A 24,669-nucleotide genomic window follows, 5' to 3' on the forward strand; every position below is an offset into this window, starting at 1 on the left:
CGAAGGAGATAGATCCTAAGAAACTTGCCATTGCAGCAGATTTATGGGTGTCACATCGAGTGTCCCATAAGGACAAGACTCCTCCTGGTAAGCAGGAGGAAGGGAAAAAGTCCAAAGATAAGGTGGGGCAACTGATAAATCTTCCCAAAATAGCCACAAAAAGAAAAAAAAAGGGCAAGACAAGAGAACTCACAGGGTAGTGAAGGTCAGCCTCCAAGACAGAACTCTGGTTATAATAAGCCTCCCTATGTAAGCAGACCAAATGGATCTTGTTTCGCTTGTCGAGCAACTGACCATGTGAAGGGGGATCCCAGATGTAAGGTCAAAACCTTGGGGGTCCACTCTGCTAATCTGGCCTTCTCCTCCTACGAGGAAGAAGAGATTACCGGAGCATCCTTCTCAGACTCCTTCCCCAGTGGGATAGAAGCTGAGGTAGTTTTAGTTTCCCTGGGTGCCTAAAGTCGCAGAGGCTTATGCTAAGATTCCAGATAACACCAAGCACTATAAGGACAGTGTGCCGATCAATGGAGTAGATACTCCAGCTCTTAGGGCTAGTGGGTGCAGTCGGACTGTAGTGGATTCTAACTTGGTAGACCCAGAGGAAGTTGCCAGAGCTACTCTGATGCCCACCAAGTTGGCTGATGGCTCACCTCTCATGTTCCCCGTAATACCTGTAAATCTTACTATCAATGGTACAGCAGTCAGGATTCCAGTGAGCATTCAGAAGAGTGTCCCAGGAAAGGTTTTGTTGGGCAATGATCTCAGAGCTTTAGGGCTTGTGGGAGATACTGCTGACAGACCCTGCACAAGGTCTCAAAGGAGGGCAGCACTGGGCAAGACCAATGCCCTGCCCCAGCCAAAGGGGAAACCCAAGGCTAAAGGAGTTAAGAAACCAAGAAGAGGGAAATAGAATATTCCCCCTAACTCGCCTACCACTACGGTGGAGGTAGTTGGTCAATCACCCGGACCTGACGAGGAGGTGGTGATGCCTGATGTATTTGACCCTAATGACCATCCTGAACTAAACTATTTGTTAGTGGAAGGTGGTCCTGACAGGGAAGAATTCAATAAAGGCCAACGTGAGTGCCCATCTCTGGAAGGCTTAAGGAGACAGGCCTGCTCCCAGCTTGAGGGTGAACCTCCTGGGAAGCATCAGATTTATTGGGAAGGTGGGCTCCTGTATAGTGAGCCCACAGAGTCTACAGAAGGAGACCATAGGAGGTTGGTGGTTCCCCTTGCTGTAAGATCCTTCCTCCTGCAGCTGGCGCATGAAGTGCCCCTTGCTTGTCACCTTGGTATTAAGAGGACCAAGCAGAGGTTATCCATGCACTTCTACTGGCCCAAGATGGGGGGTGCAAGTAGAAAGTCACTGCAGGAGTTGTGCCTCCTGCCAATTATCTGGTAAGAGTGGTTCAACAATCCAAGCTCCATTGGTACCACTCCCAGTTGTGGGACTACCATTCGAGAGGGTAGGGATCGACATTGTTGGTCCCCTTGACCACCAAACATCCTCAGGCAATAGGTTTATCCTGGTGTTGGTCGACCATGCCACCAGATATCCTGAGGCCATCCCATTAAAAACTGACTGCTAAGTCAGTTGCAAAAGCATTACTTGGCATCTTTACTAGGGTTGGCTTCCCTAAAGAGGTTGTGTCTGAGAGGCAGCAACTTTATGTCGAAGTATATGCAGACTATGTGGAAAGAATGTGGGGTCACTTACAAGTTCTCTTCTGCATGCCACCCCCAGACCAATGGTCTGGTGGAACGGTTCAATAGAACGTTGAAAAGTATGATTAGGGCTCTGGAAGAACCTCAAAGATGAAAATGGGACCTTCTTTTACCATGCTTACTGTTTGCCTACAGAGAGGTACCACAGGAGGGTGTTGGCTTCAGCCCCTTCGAACTTCTGTTCGGTCACCCTGTACGGGGACCCTTAGCCATAGTCAAGGAGGGATGGGAGATGTCCACTCCCCCTATTACTACCAACGTAGTAAACTATGTGTTCGGGCTCAGAAAAAGAATGGTACTCCTGATGGGTCTGGCTAGTGATAAGTTGAAGGCAGGACAAGCTCTGGTGAAACATTGGTATGACCAGAAAGCTTCCCTCATCAACTTCACACCTGGTCATCAAGTCCCGATCATGAATCCCATACGGCATAGAGCTTTACAGGATAAGTGGTCCAGCCCTTAAACAGTGGTCGAGCCCCTGGGTGAGGTTAACCATTTAGTGAACCTTGGAAGGCCTGGACAGGCTCCAAAAGTGTTCCATGTAAATAGGCTGAAGGCTTTCACCCAGAGTGTTGAAATCGCAGCGCTGCTATTGGCTTCAGATGTTAAGGAAGAGGAGTCTGAACTTCTCCCTGACTTGTTTCAAAGCGGCCCTTCAGATAGCTCCTTTGAGGGTGTCCGAGTGGCCCCTCACCTGACTTCGGATCAACAGGCTGAGGTGAAAAGTTTGCTTAGGCAATTTTCCCCCCTGTTTTCACAGTCCCCTGGTTTAACACCTTGTGCAAACATAACATTGACACAGGAGACAGTGTACCTACCAAAGGTAGGGGATACAGGATGTCAGACAAAGTACGGTCTTACATTAAGACGGAGGTCAACAAAATGTTAGATCTTGGGGTGATTGAACCCTCTAGTAGTCCTCGGTCCAGCCCTGTGGTTTTGGTCCCAAAAGCAGGTACTTCCGAATTGAGGTTCTGCGTGGATTACAGGGCTCTGAATGCTGTCACCAAGACAGACGCCCACCCCTTGCCGCGAACAGATGAACTGGTGGATACTTTGGGTGCCTCCAAGTACCTCAGCACGTTTGACCTCACTGCAGGCTATTGGCAAATAGCCCTTGCAGAACATGCCAAGGAGAAGACAGCGTTCTCAACTCCAGACGGTCTTGATCAGTTCAGGGTAATGCCGTTTGGTTTGAAGAATGCACCTGCCACTTTCCAGAGGCTTGTGAACCATGTGTTGAATGGGTTGGATGAATTCTGTCTTGCATATCTGGATGATATAGCAGTTTTCAGTGCCACCTGGGAAGACCATGTGAAACACCTCGAGATTGTGTTACAGGCCCTTCAGAAAGCCCACTTGACCATAAAGGCCAGTAAATGCCAGATTTGACAAGGCTCTGTGGTTTACCTTGGACATGAAGTAGGTGGAGGGAGGATACAGCCTCTACCCAGTAAAGTACAAGCAGTACAAGACTGGCCTACGCCCACTACACAGACCCAAGTGAGGGCCTTCTTAGGACTAACGGGGTATTACAGAAAATTCATGGCAGACCATGGCACCATAGCTGCCCCTCTGACTGCTCTCACCACTCCGAAGAAACCCAAGAAGGTAACTTGGACGGAAGAGTGCGAGAAGGCCTTCAATAGCTTAAAAGACTCCTTGTGCCAGGCCCCTGTTCTCAGGGCCCCGGATTACCAAAGAACTTTTATTGTGCAGACAGATGCCTCCGACACTGGGATAGGAGCTGTACTATCACAAGTAGATGAGAAGGTTAAGGAACACCCTATTGGTTTCATTAGTCGCCAGCTTAAGGACAGAGAGCTCAGATGGTCCACCGTGGAGAAAGAATGTTTCTCTGTTGTGTGGCGCTACGGAAGCTGAGGCCCTACCTCTATGGGACCCACTTCACTGTGCAAACTGACCATAAGTCCTTAATGTGGCTGATGAACATGAAGGGAGAGAATCCAAAGTTGCTTAGGTGCTCCATAAATCTGCAAGGTTTTGACTTCACTATTGCGCATAGGCCAGGTGTCCAACAAAGCAATGCTGATGGGTTGTCCAGAATGTTTAACCGACCTGAACAAGAGACTCATCCAGGGGTGGATTTGTTCCCCCTGTCCTTAGTCTGGGAGGGGCGAGTGCTAGGAAAGATTTCATAATTGTACGTAATTTTCCCTCCATGTGGCAACCCCCAAACTTTTTGCTGTTTTACACCCTGATCTAGACTTTGCCAGAGAAGCGCAGCCTTCCGCTGCAATCCTCTGGGCTTTCGCTCAATTCTATGGGGAAACTGACATGCCCTTAAGACAGTCAGTACGGAGATACTTTGTTTCCCTTAGTTCTTTTCTCGTGTTGCAGCTTTTGTGCTACATAACATAAGAGGCCACTGTAACCTAAGTTACTGCACTCTTAGGTCTCTAGTCATTCCACAGGCCCTAGAAGCTCTCGCTGGACTTGTTATGAACTGTGCAAGTGTGTCATGGACGGGACTGGTGGCAGCTATAGTTTTTGTGTTTGGAACCCTTTTTCGCCATGTTAACTGCGCTTATCGCGTTTGGCACAAGTAAGTTACCTGGCTCCAAAATTGCCATGCCACGAGGTTCTTTGTCCTGTCCGCTGACCGTCTTGCCCCTTCACCTTCCCCCAGGTCAAGCCAACCAGGGGGGAGTCCTTATTTGATCATGCACTTTCCCATGAAACAACACTTTCGGTGGCTTTTGCATGCCTGGTGTGTGCCTCCAGGATGTGGGCTGGGAGGTCTGGTCCCAATACACATCCTGGGTGCCAGAGAGTCTGGGGTGCCCTGAATGCCTGGGACCACTGTGGTCCGTGATAGGTCCACGTATGGTGTGAGTGTTTGTGAGGAGCAGATCTCCCATTGGGTCCTCTCCGTTTTGGCGCGAAGGGAACTTTGGATAAGAGGAGGTTGGAAACACCACTACCATGTCGAGTTCACACCGAACAAGGGATAAGGAGCCAAGTATCCTGTAACTTGAAGCTGATCGAGGAAATGCTGGTGAACTCGCTGAAGGTTTGGCAACCTGAACTGCTGTCGTCCTGCAAGGCCGTTCTGCATCTGATCGTCCTTGAAGATCTGCGAAGGCGCTTCGACCCACTGGAATAGTGGGATCAACTATTCCTGGCACCGTCCTGAAACCCTGCAAGTAAGCCTCTTCGGAAGTGTCCCTGGGCCAACCAGTGGACTGACCAGCTTACGCAGGACGCTTTGATCTGTCACGGCCGCCGTTTCGGGGAAGCCCTCGAAACTTGGCTTACTGCTTGCTCTGCGTCCACGGCACCCTCACACCGAATTTCGTACACTTGGCATTCACAGGTCTGAAGTGAGACGAGTGCGCCCGGACCAGAGTAAACGCGGTTGCCGTGTTGCCCTGCTGTGGTAACAAGCTGTGCATGTCCGCTGCGTTTGGGACACCCTCCGACCTGCCTCCTGCTATGCAGAATCTACACAGTGTCAAGACATCCTGATCATCGCAACTGAAGCTTCCAGCAACGTGAACTGAACTGGAGAAGGCTGGGTCTGCCTGCGTCGGGGACCGGTGAGTAGTGCATACCCCAACCGGTGGCCCCTCGCACAGGAGCCCGTTTCTTTTCTACCACTGTTGCGAAGTAGCAACTCTATCCCGCACTCTCACCCTGCCTCTGCCCACAAGCAGAGGCCTTGCTTGAGTAGTGGGGACTTGTTCTGCTTTGCTTCATCCGCCTCCCTGAACTGCCCGATATCCCTGATGAGGCCCTCTTTTGTCCATTGGCACTAGCGTGTGCAGGTACTTTTGAGCACAAGGCTCCTCTCTTCGTACGGCCCGGACTTCCTCCTAGTTAGGTGACTTTCAGATGTCGAACTGGGTCTAATGATTACTTGCACTGCCCGTTTTCTTCCCCATCTAGGTGGTCTACACATTAGGTGCTCCTAACTCTTTAGACCGCTCGGGCCTCTATATATATTGTATTGGTTGTGATGTGTTGGTTTAGTTTAGTATTATTGTGATTCTTTGCTATGGTCGATGTTACAAAGGCCTTGTAATAAATGTGTCTATATAACACTTGTCTGGAGCAATTTGTGAGTGTCCTTGCTTTGTGTGCTCATTGAGGTCTTTCCGTCACCCTGACTCCTCTTGAGACTTAGTCTTGACCGCCGCCATCGCTACCCTGATTGGTCTGGCTTGTCCAGAGGTTACCCCGTTCCAAGAAACTAGGCTGGCCTTCTGAACCGCTGCCCCTCCAGGTCCGAGTTCAGAAATCCATCTTAACAATGCCAAATGTATCTACAAAGATTACACCAAGAGGCTAAAAGGCCTCCATACATGGAAAACTACAAACAAAATCAAATGGCTCTAGAAGCCACCCTGTGGAGTATCAAGTGAAAGGTCTCACAACAGGGGATTGTTTTGTAAAGAAAAGCAGATCAAGAGCCATAACTTCATAAAAACCACCCTGTGAGCGAGTGAGGGCGCAAGTGCTAAACCAGGTCAGGTTGGACATCATTGAAAGGCACATAAGCGCACACCTCCCCGCCTCACATGGAAACAACAAGAGAAAGCAGGCAGAACCTGCTTATGAACAAGTCACAGCTCACACGCTGTGGCCAAACAATTGTCACAATCTTTCATATGAATGGTGGCGGGGATCAGCCTCGAGCAGGCCCCAATTGGGATTACGGCCCCCCTGCTCACCTGATCCCTCTGACCCCAAAATCTATTATTGTTATCCTTCCTTGATGTTATGGTGCGTTTTTCTTTTGCACCATGGCTGGTACTAAAATAAATCTTGTGGCCAAAGTTTTTCCACCTCACATCCTGGTTTCAGTCTCATTCCTGCAACTGTCATTACTGTCTTCCCTGTCATGTCATACTTGTCAACCATAACACCTGTCACCCACATGCCACTGCCCAGCACAAAAACACTTCCAGGCTTATGATGTACAAAACTCATGTTCACCCATACCTGCCTAACCTACGGATTTTACCCGGAGAATCAGGGTTTTTACGTACTTCTTTGGGTCTCCAGGGAAAGAGCGTGGAGTCTCCCGTGTTTTCTGACACTAGATATGTGTTCTTTGATCCGTTTCCTGACATGCATGCAATACAGGCAAGTAACGATGTGTCCATTGGCGCTTCCTAATAGCACATCTGATGTAAGTGAATGTGTTTGCCCTCCCCCTTCCCCAAATGCACACATTTTTGCCTTCAAGGCGAGTTAACTGTAATCAAAGGCAGACATTACGGGCTCCGCTATGGCAAACGTTTGCTATGCCACATGTGGATTTAAATAAAAAGAAGAGAAAAAAAAAAGAAGCTATTGTGTGGTGTTCGAAAGATTTCATTATCGCGTTGATGATGCACTCAGTTTACATACATATATGATGGACCCTTTAATGTTTTGCATGTTTATTACAATCCTGTTAGTTTATTAAACACATACAACAAATATATTGCAACGTGTGGGTGTGACCTTGCATGCAAGTGGGTGGGCCAGTCTGGTGACGCAGATCTGCGGGTTTTTCATTTTGGAATGTAGGCAGGTATGTGTTCACCTCTCAAGCAGGAATGGACTAGTTGGTTATATAGCAGTACTTCCCTTTGTGATTCAGTTCACACAGGACTGCTACGAAATGTACCTGGAAATGGTGCTAAACAACTTGCACTTAACAGGAACACAGAGTTGACAGAGAACATTTTGCCCGATATGATTTGCTGCTGTGTTTGTCACAGTTTGTGGATTTTGCTCACATTTCTATAAGATTTATATTTGTTTAGTTAGGAAATAAAATAATCACTGAAGCACAGTTTATAAATGTCTTGTTGCATACTGGTGCCAGAGACAACCCACTGGTGCTGGTGTCACAGTGAGCGATCAGCGTCATATCGCCACGTTACGTAGTCAAATGGTAGCAAAGGACGTTTTCCAGTGAAAGGAGTTGGGCAGCTTCTTTTAGGAAACAAGCTAAATGGATTTCTGCTTCTACACGAAATGCACGAGAAGGCTGGCCAAAATAAACTAGTGCATCATCATCAGACGATGGGTTCAAAAGCACTATCATTTTAATAATGGTGAATTTAACATGAATTCACAATATACTAGAACCAATTTAATTGCAAATCAAAACAAGCTCCCAAAACGCATATTACTCTGTATAAAATAGCTAAAGTATCACTTTCTTTGGAAGATGCATGGTATCGTTCACATTCAACGATGGCTGCTAGTTTTGCCTCGTTTGCAGAGAGCTTCCATAGAGACAGTCATCCAAGATGGCTCCCGCATGGAAGGGTTCACACGCAATAGTATTGTGCTGTACTTTTGTTTCACAAAAAAACATTTAAGGCTATTCTGCTGTTGGATGTGTGTTCCCTCGGACGCATGACAAGAAATCTCCTTTTAAAAATGGACATTGGTGCAATGTCTTGCCTGCAAACCCCTGCTTACGTGCCAAGAGTACCATACTATAATATAGATTTGTAGAGACATTTTGTGTGGACATTTTTATTTTGGAGTATTTGCCCCTGGTAACGTGGGCAGAAGATATGCTACAACCAAAAATAGTACAAAGGAGGTGTACCGATCGTGCTGCATCCGTTTTTCCTTTATGACTGGATCGATGCTGGTTTAGTGTGGGGATGAGCAGATGGTTTAGCCACTATACATAACATACTCCTGCGGAGCAGTATCCACTTTGTCACACCAGCCATACTACAAACCTGTCAGAACCAGACTGCTTAGACTAATGTGATCAGTTTATAAGGGGTGTGCCACAAGTGCATCTGTGGGCTCTCAACAGCAACCCACTTATGTGCCCCCGCCACCCCAAATCACAATTTGTAAAGCATGGAAAGTAAAGGCAAAGACTACTGTAGGTTTTAAATGATGCGCTTGTTGCCATGGCAACTCACTACACTTTTTCTAGCCGTTTTAGAAAATGCCCTTGTTATGCAGTGACCGTTGTTGAGCCTGCCACTCTGCTCTGATCAGATTTGATAGTGAGCCGACAGCAGCATTAAACAGCATAATTTGTGGGAAACTTGTTGGCTATTACGCGTTTGTACAAGGCTATTTGGCTTTTAAGTTTCAGTGTGCATAGTAAAATAAAAGTATACTTGTCCGCAGTGGAGTAACTTTGCTGAAAATGTTGGGGGTGGGGGGACATGACATCTGAAAAGGTGCCCCAGCCAAATGAATGGGGACAAAATGGTGTGCCATGAAATTTGGGTGTGACATGAAAGTTGGGGGGGGGGACAAACACCCCCGTTCCCCCCCCCCCCCTATAATTACGCCCATGCTTGTCCTAATGTATTCAAGAGTTTCAATATTATAGCCACAGAGCACATTGCAGCAGAAATCTCAAGTTTCTAACATCCCCATACTCGCTAGCAAGGTCGAATATCAAGCTTTTTGATATGGAGAACTCAAGATCCCCTTGCCTTGCCGCCCAATCCTCTGGGTTGGCTTTCCCACCTGGCTACAAGCCCTAAACTATCCTGAGTCGAGGTTGGAGTAACACCTACATTACAACTTAAAATTAGGAGGAGATCTGCTGAAGGTCTCAGGATGTAAATGAAAAGTGCAAGTATCGGAGAGTGCACAACATTGTTGTCAGTACTCCATGTGCTATTTTGTACACAATCTCATGAAGACAGTGCCCATATCTCCTCCCAACGTTACAAAGGACAGGCATAGATCATCCAACAATTTCTTTTTCTTCAAGTAGTGAGCTTTTTCTCTTCTTCCCTGGAGGTCATTGTAAAGCTGACAGACACGACCCCAGTACAGAGCAGCCCTCAGCGTTTTAGTGTCCCTATGTTGGACCTCTGCCACAACCTCCAGGACCTCTCTGGGTATCCCATGTGGTAGATACTCTACCCAGTCTGGAACCACACTCCTTGGCCAATGTCTCGTGAGAAGGGGTTGCCTGGACCAACCCCAACATCTCACCGTCTCTTTCCAGGGACCTTGACCAGTCTTTCATCATGGACCACAGACCTCATGACCCTTTTCAGTTTCACCTGGGTCTGGCCCTCTACTGGAACAAGTGAGGGCTTGGGGTCAACGACTCATACTGGCTGTCTCCACTCATTGTTTTGGGTTGCACCGTTGCAAATCGGTCTTTCCTCCAATTTTCAGTCCCCTTTTTGGTTCACCAATGGTGCTAGAGGCCAAGAACTCTTCCAGCAAATGGTATTCACTAGGATCTGGAATAAATTCCCCAGAAAGATCCTGAGCGCTGTAGATTTTAATGAAGGTAATTTGATTCAAATGTTGCAACATGGAGGGCAAGGACCTTAAGGTTTCAGTCTTGTTACAAAAGTGACAATGCAAAGTTGGAATTAAGCTTCATACACGAGTTATAGCTCTGAAGATCAAGTTAAAGGACTGAGCACAGAGCGGGGGCACCGCACAGACAGCCATGGTGCCAGTATAGCAAAGCCTTCATCAATTCTCAGGTTATATGGATTTTCAGAGACATACCGGCTCATACATCCCAGAAATTGGCCAATGGGGAGTGCCACGTCACTCTCCCAGGACAGAATCTTCATTAAATCACAGCATTTTCAGATTTCCATCTGCTAAGGGGAGCTCACAGAGATTTCTTTGAAATGTTAGGAACTGTATTAAATGAATTCTGCAATGGAAGTCAGATGCAGTGTGCGTTTTGCCAACTGTTGGTGGGTTTGTACCCAGATAAGCTAACCTGCAATTGGGTGTGTAATTGAGCTATCTGTATATAGAACAAACCCTGAATACATGCTACTGGTCATCAGCAATTGGTATGCCAGCAGCAGTGGGACTTTGTTTTTGCCATGTACTAAAAATGGGGAGGCACTCTACAAATGAAGCAGCATGCAAAACTTCTTCAGAAAGGTGCCTCAAGAGTATCTCATTCTGGCATCTAAAAAGGTCACATCAGGGGTCATTCCGAGTTTGGCCGTAGCCATGGTGCTATTAGCACTATGGCTGCCTCCCATAGCGGGTCCAGTGTGGCTGAATCGGGACTTACCGGGCCATTCTGACCCTGGAGGACCCACCAACCATTCCCCATTCCCATATGAGCCCCCATAGGGCTCAATGGGGAAGACGCTAATAACGGGCCCGCGAATAGCAGGCCCGTTATTAACGCCTTGGTCCCTTAGCAGGACCCGTAAAGGATGTGTGGTCAGACCACATGTCCTTTACGGTTCCCGCTAAGGGACCTCTGAATTGGGCGGCAAGGGATTACCGGCACCGGTCTCCTTACCGGTGCCCGGTATCCCTTACCGCCCAACTCGGAATGACCCCCCCCCCATTGTCTTTTTTTGGGATAAAAACAGGAATTCCTTCGAAAGCAAGCAAGGTAGCAGCTTTCAATATAATTGTACATCTGCCCTAGCCTGGTGGCAGTCAGAATAAATTAGGCTACTCCAGGTTGGATATGGTGGCTCATGGAAATGTACATTTCAACTGGCCAAATCCCTTTTGATGGCATTTTATTGTGACCTATTTTAACTGCCCGTTTCGCATACCATTCTGTGACTGGGTTTCACATTTGGGCCCAGCCCTAGACAATGTTTTTTTTCCCTCTGCGAAGGCTTGTCGAGTGACAATTACATGCCCACACAAAGTTCTCAGGGAACCAAAGTGCCAAAGACAGGATAATGACGAGACAGGATAATGACGAGGTCACACAGGGTGGGAAATTAATTACTGAAGTTTGACGTAAGGAGTCAAGGGAGGGGGAAGAGTTCAAGCAGGCCAGGAGAAATTACAGGATAATGACCCCCAACATCTTGCAATGATCTATGCGATTTCAACTAATTAAACAACGGAGAATAAAACAAAAACTTTTATAACTAATTTTTTTTTTTTTTTTTATTTCCTTATTTGGGGTCCCACACCCGAAGCCCTCATGCTGTTAAACCCACCCCGACTCCTCGCCCATTGTGTCCCCTACCCAACCAAAATATATATTTTTAACCTATATTTTTTCGTTATTGTTTAGTTAATGTTATTCTGTTTATTATTCAGTAAAATTACTGGATACACCAAGAATCACAGCCTCTCACACTTGCTGTGCCTACTCCAAACTTCCTGCAGACAGACCGAGCCAGTCACTAGGAAGAAAATCAATCGTCTAAATTGACCAATCGACCATTGCAAAAATCCCTTATTTTAAATCATCTTTGGACATCAAAAGAATGCTTCACCTGAGTTATTAGGTTAGAGTCTGCCCAAAGACAAACTCCAAAGAGGCAGCAGGACCCTTGCCCCAACTTGTCGTAGAAGCCCATTGCGGGTGACCTGCAGCTGGAACAAGGCCTGCCTGCTGAGCCCCACAAGTGCCCTCTAGCAACATTCTTGGCTCAGTAGGTTGGGAGAAGGACTGGCCTTAAATTCAGATACCCTGCACCAAGTCTCACAGCAACCCAGAAACAAAGTATCAGCTCTGGTTTCTGTATTGAACCACTTTTGAGCAACATGGACCTCGACATTTGCCCGTTTCCATGCTCTTCATGCAAAGTGTTTATTGGGGCTTGTTCAACTGCAGCAAGTGTTGGACCCCAGGCGACCCCTTCACCAATTAGATGCCAAACCACGGCTTAAAAAATCTCAGACTCCTAGATTGACACAGTCAGACATAAAGAACATATCTGAAAGATATACATAGTAGTTTTGTCCCAGTGGACTGCTTTTACAAAGGAGGAGAGTGACATTTAAGATCTCTCATTACCATTCTAAAAGATGAACTTTTATCTTGATCATTGCGGCAGAGATTGTTGCCAGTCTGCACCCACACATTTGCCGTTTTATGTAAGCCTGCATTCAAAGTGGTGGGTTATTAGTAGGTCATTTGAATTTTTAGTTGAAAGACCCCAATTTCTTAGAGAATTTTGATTGGACATTCCTTTATTTTGGTAGAACATGATTATTGATTGGATGATTCTGTACTATCTCACACCCCTCTGGAACAGTATAACTTGCCCTCAGCCATTACCACTATACAGAGGTATAGGTGCATTACCATAAACGCTGTGCCTGCACCAACTTTATATTTGAGGGAGACTGCGCATGCGCGAGCTGCCGATGAGGAGCTAAACACACCAGCTCCCGGATGCCGCCAATATCCTGGCAAAAATCCTTCCCCCCCTAACTCCCCCCCCGGACTCGGAGCCAACCAAGCTAAGGGCATCGGCAGGCAGCTGAACACCCTGGGAAGCTGACCACTGCAAGTCCGACAAAAAAAATCAGAGCGGTAAAAGCAGCAACGGGCCAACCAAGAGCCGCCATCTCGTAGCCAGGTGGCTGACCGACACACACACACCTCACCGGTCCCGCAAGCCCCCTGAAGGCAATCCGGGACAACACACCGCCCGTGGGGCCACCTGCAGCACCCGAGACACACCGCAGGAGAAGCGGAGCCTCCTGCAGCGACATAGGTGACCAGGGTCCCGGCCCTGCGACACACGGACCCCACGACATGAGTGACTGCAGTCACGGTGAGAGACGTCCTTCTCCGCCCCCCGGACACCAGAGGTACTGCCGACCGGAGGGTGGGGCGCAGCTCAAGTGGGGGAGGCTCCCCCCAGGAGGCCTCCTCCACAACTTCGGGCGGTTAGCAGGTTGCCCCCAACACCAAGTGGACAACGGACGCCTGCAGGGCAGACACTCGCCAGAGACCCGGAGGCTGGGACCAACCACACTGCGCTGGAGGTGAGCCGCTCCCCACTGGATAGATCCCCTCCCCCCCTTCTAATCCCCTACTCCCTTGGGACTCCAGGGCCACGGGACGGTGCCACCTGAGCAGATCTACCCGAACATACAGCGGCCAAGCGAGGGCAACTAGCCTACCCACCACTCATGGGCCCAAGCACAACAGCAGTGCCCAGACACGACCCCGGACTGCGTGCAGAGGGGGGGGGCAGCCGGCAGTACATGCAGACCTGCATGTAAGGACCCACATACCCCACGCACCTCTGGACACGTGCCGACACCCACCTCAAGGCTAATTACAGAACGGCAGACTGGGCAGGGCCCACAGGGAACCCGCGCTTCAAGAAAGGGACGGCACCTCAAGGCCCCGCAGCACTGGAAGCGAACTGGGCCCAACTCCACCAGACCACAGAAGAGATGAGGAACCCCCAGGAAGAACCCTACTCCCTCTGATGCAAGCGAGCCAGGAGAGCCCATTACGCCATTACCCCGCTACCCCTTGACCCAGAGCCTGGAAAAGGGCAGAGGAGAGCGACAGCCCAATGTCCTGCAGACGACGCAGACATGTGCAACACTCTAAAGGGGACCCCATGCCCCTCTAGAGGCCTTAGCCACACTGGACTACCCCAGCAGCTGCAGCCCCACACGCATTAAAGAGACTGCGTGGACACCTGCCCCAGGGGCCCAAAAACTCAAATAGCCCTCACAAACTGGCCCGGGCAGGCCTACACTTGACACAAGACCCTTAGGGCCCCAGGTATACCCTCTGCATAAAAAGGTCTACCTGGCGAAGGAGCAGGGCGCCCTCTCACCCGGACCAACGCCCCAAAAACATGGGCAAGGACAAGCAGCAGCCAGTCCAAAGTAAAATGGACCTATACAGAAGGGCCCCCCACCCAGGCCCCACAGGGAGACGAAGCGATGAGATGATCCTGCCATCTCAGTGACGGTTGTCATGAAGGCCATTAGAGAATCGAGATCATCACTAGAGGGGAAAATATGTGGCCTATCAACGGAGCTCTCGTTCCTACGCCAAAACCTCCATAACGTATCTGCGAGAGTGGGAGAGAGAGGAGAGGATCTCCAACACGGAGGACACAGTGAAGCAGATGGAAAAGCACCTGGCCACTATCACCCAAAAGGTGTCCCAACTGGAAAACAGGGCTGAGGACAGCAAGCGACGAGCAAGACGCAACATCCAGATCCACGGAATCCCCGAAAAGGAGGAAGGGCCAGTGCCGAACTCTTCCTGGAAGACTGGCTGGCTGAGGTGTTCGCCCCAAAGAAATTTTCAAAATGCTTCTCCATTGAGTGCACCTGCGGAAACCATCGGGACGCCCAATACCGGGAGCACCGTTGCGAACAATTATTGCAAAACTGATGAACTTTCGTGACAGAGACGCCATTCTCCAGATGGCTCGAACAACTGGCCCGGTCACCTACAATGGCCACCTAGTTGTCTTTTATCCTGACTACACCAGAGAAGACCCGGGGGCCAGACAGTCTTTCGAGAAAAAAAAAAAAAAAAAGCTACACTCGCCATCTATAAAATACGCACTCTTCTTGCCAGCACTTCTGAAGGTACACCACAATGGCGTCACCCATCTGTTCTACTCGCCAAATAAGCCTGGGATTGGCTTGAGACCCAAATCCTGAATGAACCGGGACAACAACGCTCCCCAAGTGGACCCCTGTCCCAAAAGGGCAGGGCGGACCACTCACCACTGCAACCCGATGCGCTGGATCAAAACTTACCTAGGCCCCCACGAGAAGGTGAGAAAGGATGAGGGCGTACGGCAGAGATACGGACAGTGATGCACTGCTTGCCACTCGGAGGATAATGACCCTGCGGCTGCTGAGTAAGGGCAGCAAGGCTCACGAGCAGACTAAGTGAGCACTTCAAACCGGGACATTGTTGATATTACAAAGTTTTGCGCCCAGTTCGGGCTAAAGGTTCTCCTGGTTGGTGAGGTTGGAGGGGGGGGGGGGGGGGGGGGTGGGAGGGGCGGATAGTACAGGGTGGGATCCTGATATCACAGACATGACTGGAGATGGAGAGGACACAGGGGGTGGGGTTCACACGTTGCTGGTTATTATCGCTTAGGTTGAGGCATATAATCACAAAGACTTGGTTCTCACTGGAATATGGTACATGGGGATGGAGTGGGCAACGGGGGCGGAATACGATGGGGGAGGTTACCCACCCACAGCGCACATACGCGGCAACGGCTCCCGGGCTGTTCTGTTTCAATGTCCACAAGGTCACAGATCGCAGGTGTTGGTCACACAGTACATGGCTCTCCACACCGGGTTCCTGGCATATGAGCCAAACAATTACTGGGGGGGGGAATCCATGGGGCAATGCTCACCAATAGTCACAAGCGGGGCAGGTCCAACAAATGCAAGGCAAACATCATTCCCGACACCAATGGTACATGAGGGGCATTTAACTTTCCTCACGTGGAATGTCAATGAGTTGGGCTCCAGTATCAAGCGAAGACTGGTCCTTCAATACCTGAATAGACATACACCAGACATAGTTCTCCTCACAGGGACATCTCGTGGACACATAGTACAAGTTCTTCTGCAGATCCAACTATGCGACAGCTTTCCACGCTGCCTTCTCAAGTGGGTCACGGGGTACATTGATCCTCGTACATAAGAGTGCCATTTCTGCTGGGTGGGGGTTCAAGCAGACCCAAGAGGCTGCTTCGTGTTGGTGACCGGGCATATACAGGGCAACTCCTGGGGCATAGTTGCAAAATACGCACCCCCATTGCTCACTAACAGATCTTCAAACACTACTGCTAGATACACAGGCATACCACTGGGTGTTGGCAGGATTTTCAATGAGGTGATGGATGTGGTTCGGGACAGAACACACATGGGCTCCTGAAACCTCGAACACTCAACCAAACTAAATTAATTTGCCAGGGCATTGGGTTGGGTAGACGTTTGGTGCGCACTACAACCAACAGGCACCGGCTTCTCCTTTCTCTCAGTGGCGCACAAATCTATCGCGCATCGACGACTTCTTTGTCCCACGCAACATGACACACAGACTCCAAACGGCCACACAGCTGGCCCGTGGCATCTCAGACCACTCCCCACTGATGTCATCTATCAAACACAGCCCCAAAATGCACAAGTCTACCTGGCGTCTCAATTCATACTACCTTGGGATCCCAGAAGTAATGGAGTGACTCGCCCAAAAGACGGACAAATATTTCTCCCTGAACAAAGATTGGGTTGAAAGCCCCGTCACACTCGGCAGGGATTTAAAGCGGTTCTCCGGCGCGAGGCGATCTCTCTGGTGGTGGCCCGACAAGTGTCACATAACCAGGAAATAACAGAGGCAGAGGACAACATTTCCAGGATCAAAGAAGAGTACCTCACGATGGGGACAGAGGCAGCAAAAGATGCACTAGTGACGGCTCAGGAGGCACTACGGAACCTGGCCCTAGACAATGCCAGAATGCCCCACTGGGTCATGCGTAGCCATATATACGAAACAGGGGACAAGGCAGATAAGACACTGGCCTGGTTAGAGAGGCGGGAAAGTTTCACAGGGGTTGTGCACGCAATACAGGGACCCACGGGGGAACTACTCTCCGAAGATGCCGAGATAGCTGAGACATTCGCCACATTCTATGAGCAGCTCCACTCAACTCCACCCCTCCCCCGCACCCGTACCGAGTCCTGCAGATACAAACTTCCTGGACTCTGTCACACTCCGAAAACTCTCCGAGCAACAGATAGGTAGGCTTGAGGAAGAAATCACAGGGGGAGGTAGCAGATGCCCTGACCCAACTCCAAACAGGGAAAGTGCCGTGCCCCAATGGCTTATCGGTGGAAACGTGGAAAAGGCTAGGAGAACCAATCATAGACCACATGAACCGCATGCTGGTCCGCTCCCGCGATGTAGGCCGGCTCGCCCATGACCGACAAGCAGCCATAGTGGTGATCTCAAAACCCGGGAAGCCGCCTGACCTCTGCACCTCGTACAGACCAATCTCCCTTACCAACGTGGAGGCTAAGGTCCTTGCCAGTGTCCTCACCAATCGACTTGAGGGGCCATCCACTCCCTGATCCACCAAGACCAATGCGCTTTATGCCATCAAGGTCCACTCGGATTAACCTCCGGAGGGTGAAACTCACCATAGACTGAGCAGCTAAGATAGATGACCCACTCGCATTATTGGAGATAGATATTTGAAAAAGCTTTTGACTCAGTGGAGTGGTCTGCCCTCAGGGCCATTATGGAAAGGATGGGAATTCGGAACCAACTATATGGCATGGATGAAACTGCTGTATGAATCTCCTGAACCCTCCGTGAGGGTTCACAGGACTGCCACCAGGACCTTCCGGCTCGGGCGGGATACTAGGCAGGGATGTCCCTTTTTCCCCCCTTGCTTTCATACTGGCCATAGAACCGCTGGCGATTCTGCTCCATCAACGGAGTGGTCCGGCTTTGCATGGCCATGGGGTGGGGAAGACCGGGTCTCACTCTACTCGGACCACTTGCTGGTCTACTTGAGCAACCTAAAGTCCTCATGTCTGGCGGTCACAAACTTCCTTAACAAGTATCGGTCCTTCTGCGGTCTGAAAGTAAATTTCCAAAAAACGGTTCTCTTCCCTCTTCAGGGTGGCGATGACGCAATTTCCCAGAAATGCCCTATTCGGGCTCCATCCAAAACTTTACCTGCCTCGGTATCACCATCAGCCATAACGCTGCAGAGTTTACTCGCCTAAACCTGCAGCCGGTGAGTGACAGATTTGTTACGTCACCCACTGGCAAGCACTCCAACCGACATTGCTGCGACGGGCAGCTCCATTTAAAATGCTCTCTCTCCAACGTTTCCTCTACATTCTCCAGAATGCCCCCCTACACATCCCTCAAACAACCTTCAGGGTCATAGAGCCAGCCCTTTGGGTACTCATCTGGGGCGGGGAAACAACCCGCATAGCACTGAAAACCCTACAGTGATCAGGAAAGGAGGTATCAGGCTCCCATGCCTCCAGGCATACTATTGGGCTGCCCAACTGGGGGTGGCGAATGAATGGCTCCATGGGGACCCGGGGCTCCCACACATAGGAGGTGAGATTAAAAGTTGAGGGACGATCACACCCCTCCGGGTGCTTTATGGGGCCGGAGGGGAAATGGCCGGCCTGTGCGAGATGTCAAGGCAGATTCGCAGGGTCTGGGCAGAAGCCACCAGACACATGGGCTGGGGGGGGGGGGGAGGGGAGGGGGGACCTACGCTGGACCAACCTCTCTGGAATAATGCACACATCCTGGAAATCCTCAAAATGGGTCTTTTTTTTTTTTTTTTTTTTTAAAGGTGGGAGGAAATGGGGATACAAACCCAGGTAGATGTGGTACAAGAGGGGCGCATAGGAAAATTCAGGGATACACAGGATAAGTTCATGCTAGCCCCGAGGGAAAGATTCAGACACGTGCAACTCACGCACGCCATCCAGACCCAATTCCCAATTCTAGCAGATGTTCCCAAATGCTCCCCCCACCCCCTGGAGGAAAACATGCTCCACACTGGGATACCGGCCAAAGTCACATCAACACTATCACGTAATCACTGCCTTCGGGACGCAATAACTCACTGGGCTCTGGGAAAAATGGGAGTTGGTAGTGGGCACACTAGAAGCAGAGTAATGAGTTGAGGCCCCGATGTCCCCTCAGGAGATTGGGATAGACTCCAAGCTCTGCCTAATACAATTCAAGATACTCCACCAAGCATATTACTTCCGGACCTCTATGTTGAAGTGGGGGCTGGTGGTGGGGTCTGGTTGCGGTGTCACGGGGCAGAAGGTACCGTTTTCCAAATGCTCTTGGACTGTGATGTCGTTCCGGACTTTTGGACCCAATGCACTCGCAGGGTAGGTACAGCCCTGGGATCTCGGTCTCACTGGACCTTAAAATGGTGCTACTGGGGAGAGGTTGACTATAATAAATATGAGAAGACCTTCATCCTGGTAGCCCTGGGACTGGGGAAAAGTCATCACCTCCACATGGGGATCCCCGGATAAACTCTGCATAAATAGATGAGCTAATGAAATGGACCGATGTGCATCATTGGAGAAAAAGGATATACACTGCCAGAGGCTGCCCCGGGAAGTAAAGGTGTGGGGGAAATGGGCAGAGCTCACGTGATCTCAGAGACCAAAGAGGGTATAAGACAATGGGGATACAGAGGCTGTGGGCTGGCGCCTGGGGTCCGACCACCTCGTGCCATCCCCTCCCCAACACGTGTTGCCCCCAAACCACCCCGGCGTGCGCAAGGTAGTAGCAAAGATGTGGTGACCCTTCTCCCCCTTTTTTGTGTTTGAATACTGCTCACTATTGACCAGCTAATGTGACCCGTTTATGATATGTTTAATAAAAAGATTAAAACATTAACATTTAAAAAACAAACACTATTATTATTAAGGACACTACTGGTTGAGCAGCAGTGTGGGGCCAGAGCAGGAGTTTCAATCACTACTAATCCCTGTACACCAGCAAAGGAGTAGTCATTTTGTCACACCAAGCTATTGTTAAATATAATAAGTACAAATCTAAGGTTTGTTACTTGTCTGTTTATAAATCGCAGCATCAGCATTCTATGAACCTTAAAGCTGTGAAATGGAGTTCATCTGAAAACATGTCCTTAAGCTGAAAAATCCAGCAGTAGCTTTGCAGAAGGAAAAAATAAATAAACTCTTTAGGCCTCAATTGACATACCTTTTACATCAATACATAGAGGAGAAGCTTCAAACTTCAAAAAGATCAACATTCCTAAATGCAAATATATTCGAAATACAGCCCAAATCTATGATGCTCTTTAAGATTATCATCGTTTGCTGCATAAGGCCTTGATGGTTAGACATTTATTTCTACTTGCAAGACGAAACAAACTGTCACATCGAAAGCGTCTTTTCCCATCATCTTCCTTGTGTTTCACAATGCTCTTTTTACACGTTCTTTCTTGATGCCCCGTTTGCTTTTGTCGAAAGTCCTTGCCTGTTCTGCTGACAGTATGTGCGACTCATTTGTTTGCATGTTCCACTACCTTTGCCACTCAAATGACCTCATCAATAGAAGGGTTGCTTTTAGTCCACAGCACTTCCCTCGCCTTTCCATTACTACACTGCAGCATGAACTGGTCATGCACCCTTAAAGTGCTACCAAATTCACAGGAGGCTTCAAAAAATCTAAAAGTTGTGGTAGATTCTCCATTATGCTGCTTCCTCTTGTCGAAATGATACCTTTCCAAAATAACACGATTTGTCAAAGTTTATAAAGCATCTTTATGCACTTCTCATACACTGAAAGATTTGCTGACTCTTACTCAGACAACTGTGGCAAATTCTCAAATTGTCCTTGGCCATATTTGCCCCAACAATGGATCAGAAGACTCCACTAGCAAAGTTCAACCCATGAACTGCAAATTCATAGCGGTCTAAATGCTTTTTCCAGGGTATGTGGGGTTCCACTTGAATGTCCAAAAAGTGATGGAGGAGGGACACCTTGCAAGCCATGTCACTCTAGTAAAGTTACTGCGTGAGTTGTTTTGTAACAAGTGATGTACAACCTTTATTAATGTATAGGTTTTGGAACCTAGGGACCTTTTCTTTGCCTCGAGTATTGGAACATACTTGGAAAACCTGAACATGTACTAGAAACCTTCAAGCATTGCCCCCTCAGCCCCCCCCAAAAAAAGCCTTAACTGTACAAGTTTGGCAGTTTATATTTTATACAGTTGGAGGCTTGACAGTTTAATTTCCACCAATTGTGAGATTACTCGTTACTCGGATTACGAGGACGAACAGTTGCTCGAAGTTCGTGCATAAGCACCATCATTATTCTCAACACGGCCCGTGTGAGGCAGGCTGCCCTGAAGTCTGGCAGCTCGGTGATGCATTGCGGTTGTGGCTCGCCTTCCGAAATGTAGGCCAGGCATCCCAAGTTTTCTCGGCAGCAGCAGTTCTCGTCCTCGGTTGGCATTAGCTTGCACCGATTGCATGTGCACCAGGTGGAGACGCCGTACATGCGACTAGGCCCAGGCTCTTCATCTGTTGAATCGTCCTCCCAACTGCCGTCCGAATCCCCATCGTTTTTGCGTGCTTCCCTTTCCAGTAGTTCCTCCTCGGTATACTCAGGCTCGTACATGTAGGGCATTATTGTAGCCATTGTGTGGTAAACAAAGTAAAATAATTTACAGAGATGGTACAGGTGTTCACATGGGCTACAAGCGGCGAAGGTAGCTGACCAGAGCACAGAAACGAGTCACAGAATACTCAAAGTAAAACAGAGAGAGGAATGTAATCGAAAATCGGCTGCTGTGTGTTGTGAAACGGTCTGTTTATACTTATTGAGGAAAGAGGCATCCTGACATTTCCATGGCGACACGTCATTAGCTGAAGCGCAGCGAATGTTGACACGAGACGTGCTTTGGCATTGGGAAATGGGCGGTACGAGTCTGCTGATGACAGGCTCAAGGGCGGGGGAATCGATTTAGTGCCGCAAAAGCAGGTCAGCCAGGGCGATCGGGGAAAAGATAGGATTATCAGAAAATGGCGGCTCCCAGGTGCTTGTTTTCGCGTGCGTTTAATGGACGAAAACTCGGGTAAGGTCCATAGGAAAGTTTTCTAAAATCGAGCCACTTAGCCTTAAAAAAACATGGCCGACCCATAGGGACAATAAAAAAAAAATTTACTAGACCATGCCTTTAAGCTTAGATATGGTATTGAACACCATTTTTTGAGAGACTTGGGTGAACTGGAAGGTAGGTTTAGTGTTATCATTAAGGGTGGGTAGATGATTATTTGTGGCCTGTTTGTCACTGGAGTTGTTTTTTTAGCTAGGATTTTATTTTGAAGGAGGTTAATCTTGGCAGCAAGAGCTACTTGGATGGTTACACCACTCTTTACTGGAGTTGGTACAGTTAGTGATTGGTGTTGGATTTTCCAATTCTTTTAGGATTGAGAAAAGTTCTTTAGAATCGGATGCAGTGTTACTGATCTGGGCACTGAGGGCATTGGCTTTAAAGGTAAGGAGGGCTTTTTTTGTACGTTCCGTTTGCTTCCTGGTAAGCGGTTTCAGTTGCTGTTGATGGAGGTTTCCTATGGGTGTGTTCATGGGATGGTTAGTTCTCCGGAGTGCGACAAGTTCCTCGCTGAAACAGAAGCACAATAGTTTTTCTGAGCGTTTCAGTAGTAGTGAGTGGGGCTACTGCGTGGATGGTGCCCGTGAGACAATTGTGGTAGGCATCTGCTAGTGTGTTAGGATTGTCATCATTAATAGATAGAGTGTTTAACGCCTTGGGCAGCAGGGGCTCTAGATTTTCTGGTGCAAGTTTGCAAAGGTTTCTGGTTTCGTAAGAATTGGAGATTTTCGAGGTGGATGCAGGTGGTTCAAAGGTATTAATAATGAGCAGGATGCTATGATTATAAGACCACTCAAGTGGGTTTATAAAATTGATGGAGATATCCGCGTTGATCGAGAGGATCCAATCAAGAATACGTCCTTTGACGTGGGTGGGCGAGTTTACTAACTGAGTGATGCTCATGTCCTTCAAGGAGGAGTGAAGTTCTTCCGCTTTATGGTCCTGGCTATCATTGAATCTTAAGTACAAGTCTCCCAAGATGATACATTATAGTGTTGGGTTTGATGTAAGGAGCTAGTAGTAATGGGATATCAATCTCTGGCTGGTTTTTAGAGTTAGGGACTCTGTAAATGACTAGTAGGTTGATGGTTTTTTACCATTTATGGAGGGTTTAGTTAGCAGTAATTCGTAACCTAGTAAACTTTCAATTTGGCATGATCTTAGTTGAGTGTGGTCCTTGCGATGATTGCCACGCCACCTCCATGTGCGTGTGTCCTATCCGTTCTAAGGATAGTGTAATCTGCCGGGATGGCTGGATGCTTGGTGGAGTCACGATTCAGTGACAAATAGAATGTCGAGTTGAGATTCTTTGATGAGGTTGTGTATCCGGCAAGGATGGCATGGGCTCCTAGGGAGCGGGCGTTTGAGGGAGGTTTAGGTGTAGGGTTTTCTACTGGTTTCATGGTCGCTGGTCTAGAGTTAGTGCTTGGTTTTGGAAGTGATTTGGTGAACCCTTGGCTATGAATTGACGTGCGAGATAGATGGTGATGTGGGAAGTGTGATAATTCACCTGATGCTGGGTTCATGCTCTTAGGCGAGACGGTCTAACTTTTCCTAGGCTAGGTGTCGACTGCTTGTTTCAGGGTTACTATGGTTCCACGTGCACTTAGCGGGTTGTGTAGCGGAGGCATCATGAGTAGAGGTCTGTGTATTCGCCTTAGGTTTAGTGGCTGTACTGTCATTGGTAGATGTGGCACTGATGAGGGCAGGAATGGAGTAGGACAAGGGATGGGATGGTGCCTTAGGCAGGCTGGTCTGGTGAGGCCCGAGATGTTGTGTACAATAAAGTGTCTTCCGGAACAGGTAGTAGAGTACGGGATAAGGCAAAAAAGGGAACATGATGAAGGTTAACCAAACTAGCATGATTAGTGTGTGGCTATGATATGAGATAGATGGGTTAGTCTAAGCTGAAAAGGGTAAAGGAATGAACTAGTCAGGCACTTATTGTGCTATTTAGTGATGACGCAGTAAAGCTGGATCATAAAGAGACTGTCAGGGGTGCATACTGTATGGCAATGGTTAAGCACAAAGGCTATTGGCGATTACACTAGCAGTTCTGCCTATAGGCTAAACTGACCTTGGCGCTAGTAGGCTGATTTAATATTTGGCAGCTGGACTGATAAGGCCAGTATGCACATCAACAGTATGGCTATTTTGACTTTTCAGGGCAAGACGAATAAACACACATTAGTAGTGTAATTGTTTCTACTTTTCAGGTGCATAACAGCACAACAAGTTCAGAGCAATTGGGAAGGTTCAATATCAGCAAGGCTGTGAGCAGCATGTGGATAAGAGTGAAGGCAGTGAAAGAAACGCAGTAGTACTCCTAAGGACAGATCAGCAACAGAGCAGTAGGTTTGAAGTAGGGGTAAGAGACAATGGCAAGTGGGGATGCGAAGCAAATATGGCAGGTGTGTAGTTCGGCCGTGCCAGGCAGCAGGAGGGAACGGAAGTCGAATTAAAATATAGACAAGTTGGAAAGAAAATAGTGCCACGGGTGAAATGGGGGCCGCATGAGGACAATGAGCATGAATGCATACTTGAGAGAATAGTGACAATAAGGCAGGGTGAAACAGTCTAG

At 48.6% G+C, this 24,669-nt stretch overlaps 1 protein-coding gene across 3 annotated transcripts in view; it reads right to left on the bottom strand.

Annotated features, from left to right (window-relative positions):
* The window catches only part of LOC138452228 (uncharacterized), a 404,096-nt gene that overhangs the window by 315,596 nt on the left and 63,831 nt on the right, over window positions 1-24,669 (bottom strand). The gene's annotated exons all lie outside the window — the stretch shown is intronic.

Source organism: Ambystoma mexicanum, chromosome 1p (assembly GCF_040938575.1).
Source record: "Ambystoma mexicanum isolate Mex_15411 chromosome 1p, UKY_AmexF1_1, whole genome shotgun sequence".
NCBI lineage: Eukaryota > Metazoa > Chordata > Amphibia > Caudata > Ambystomatidae > Ambystoma > Ambystoma mexicanum.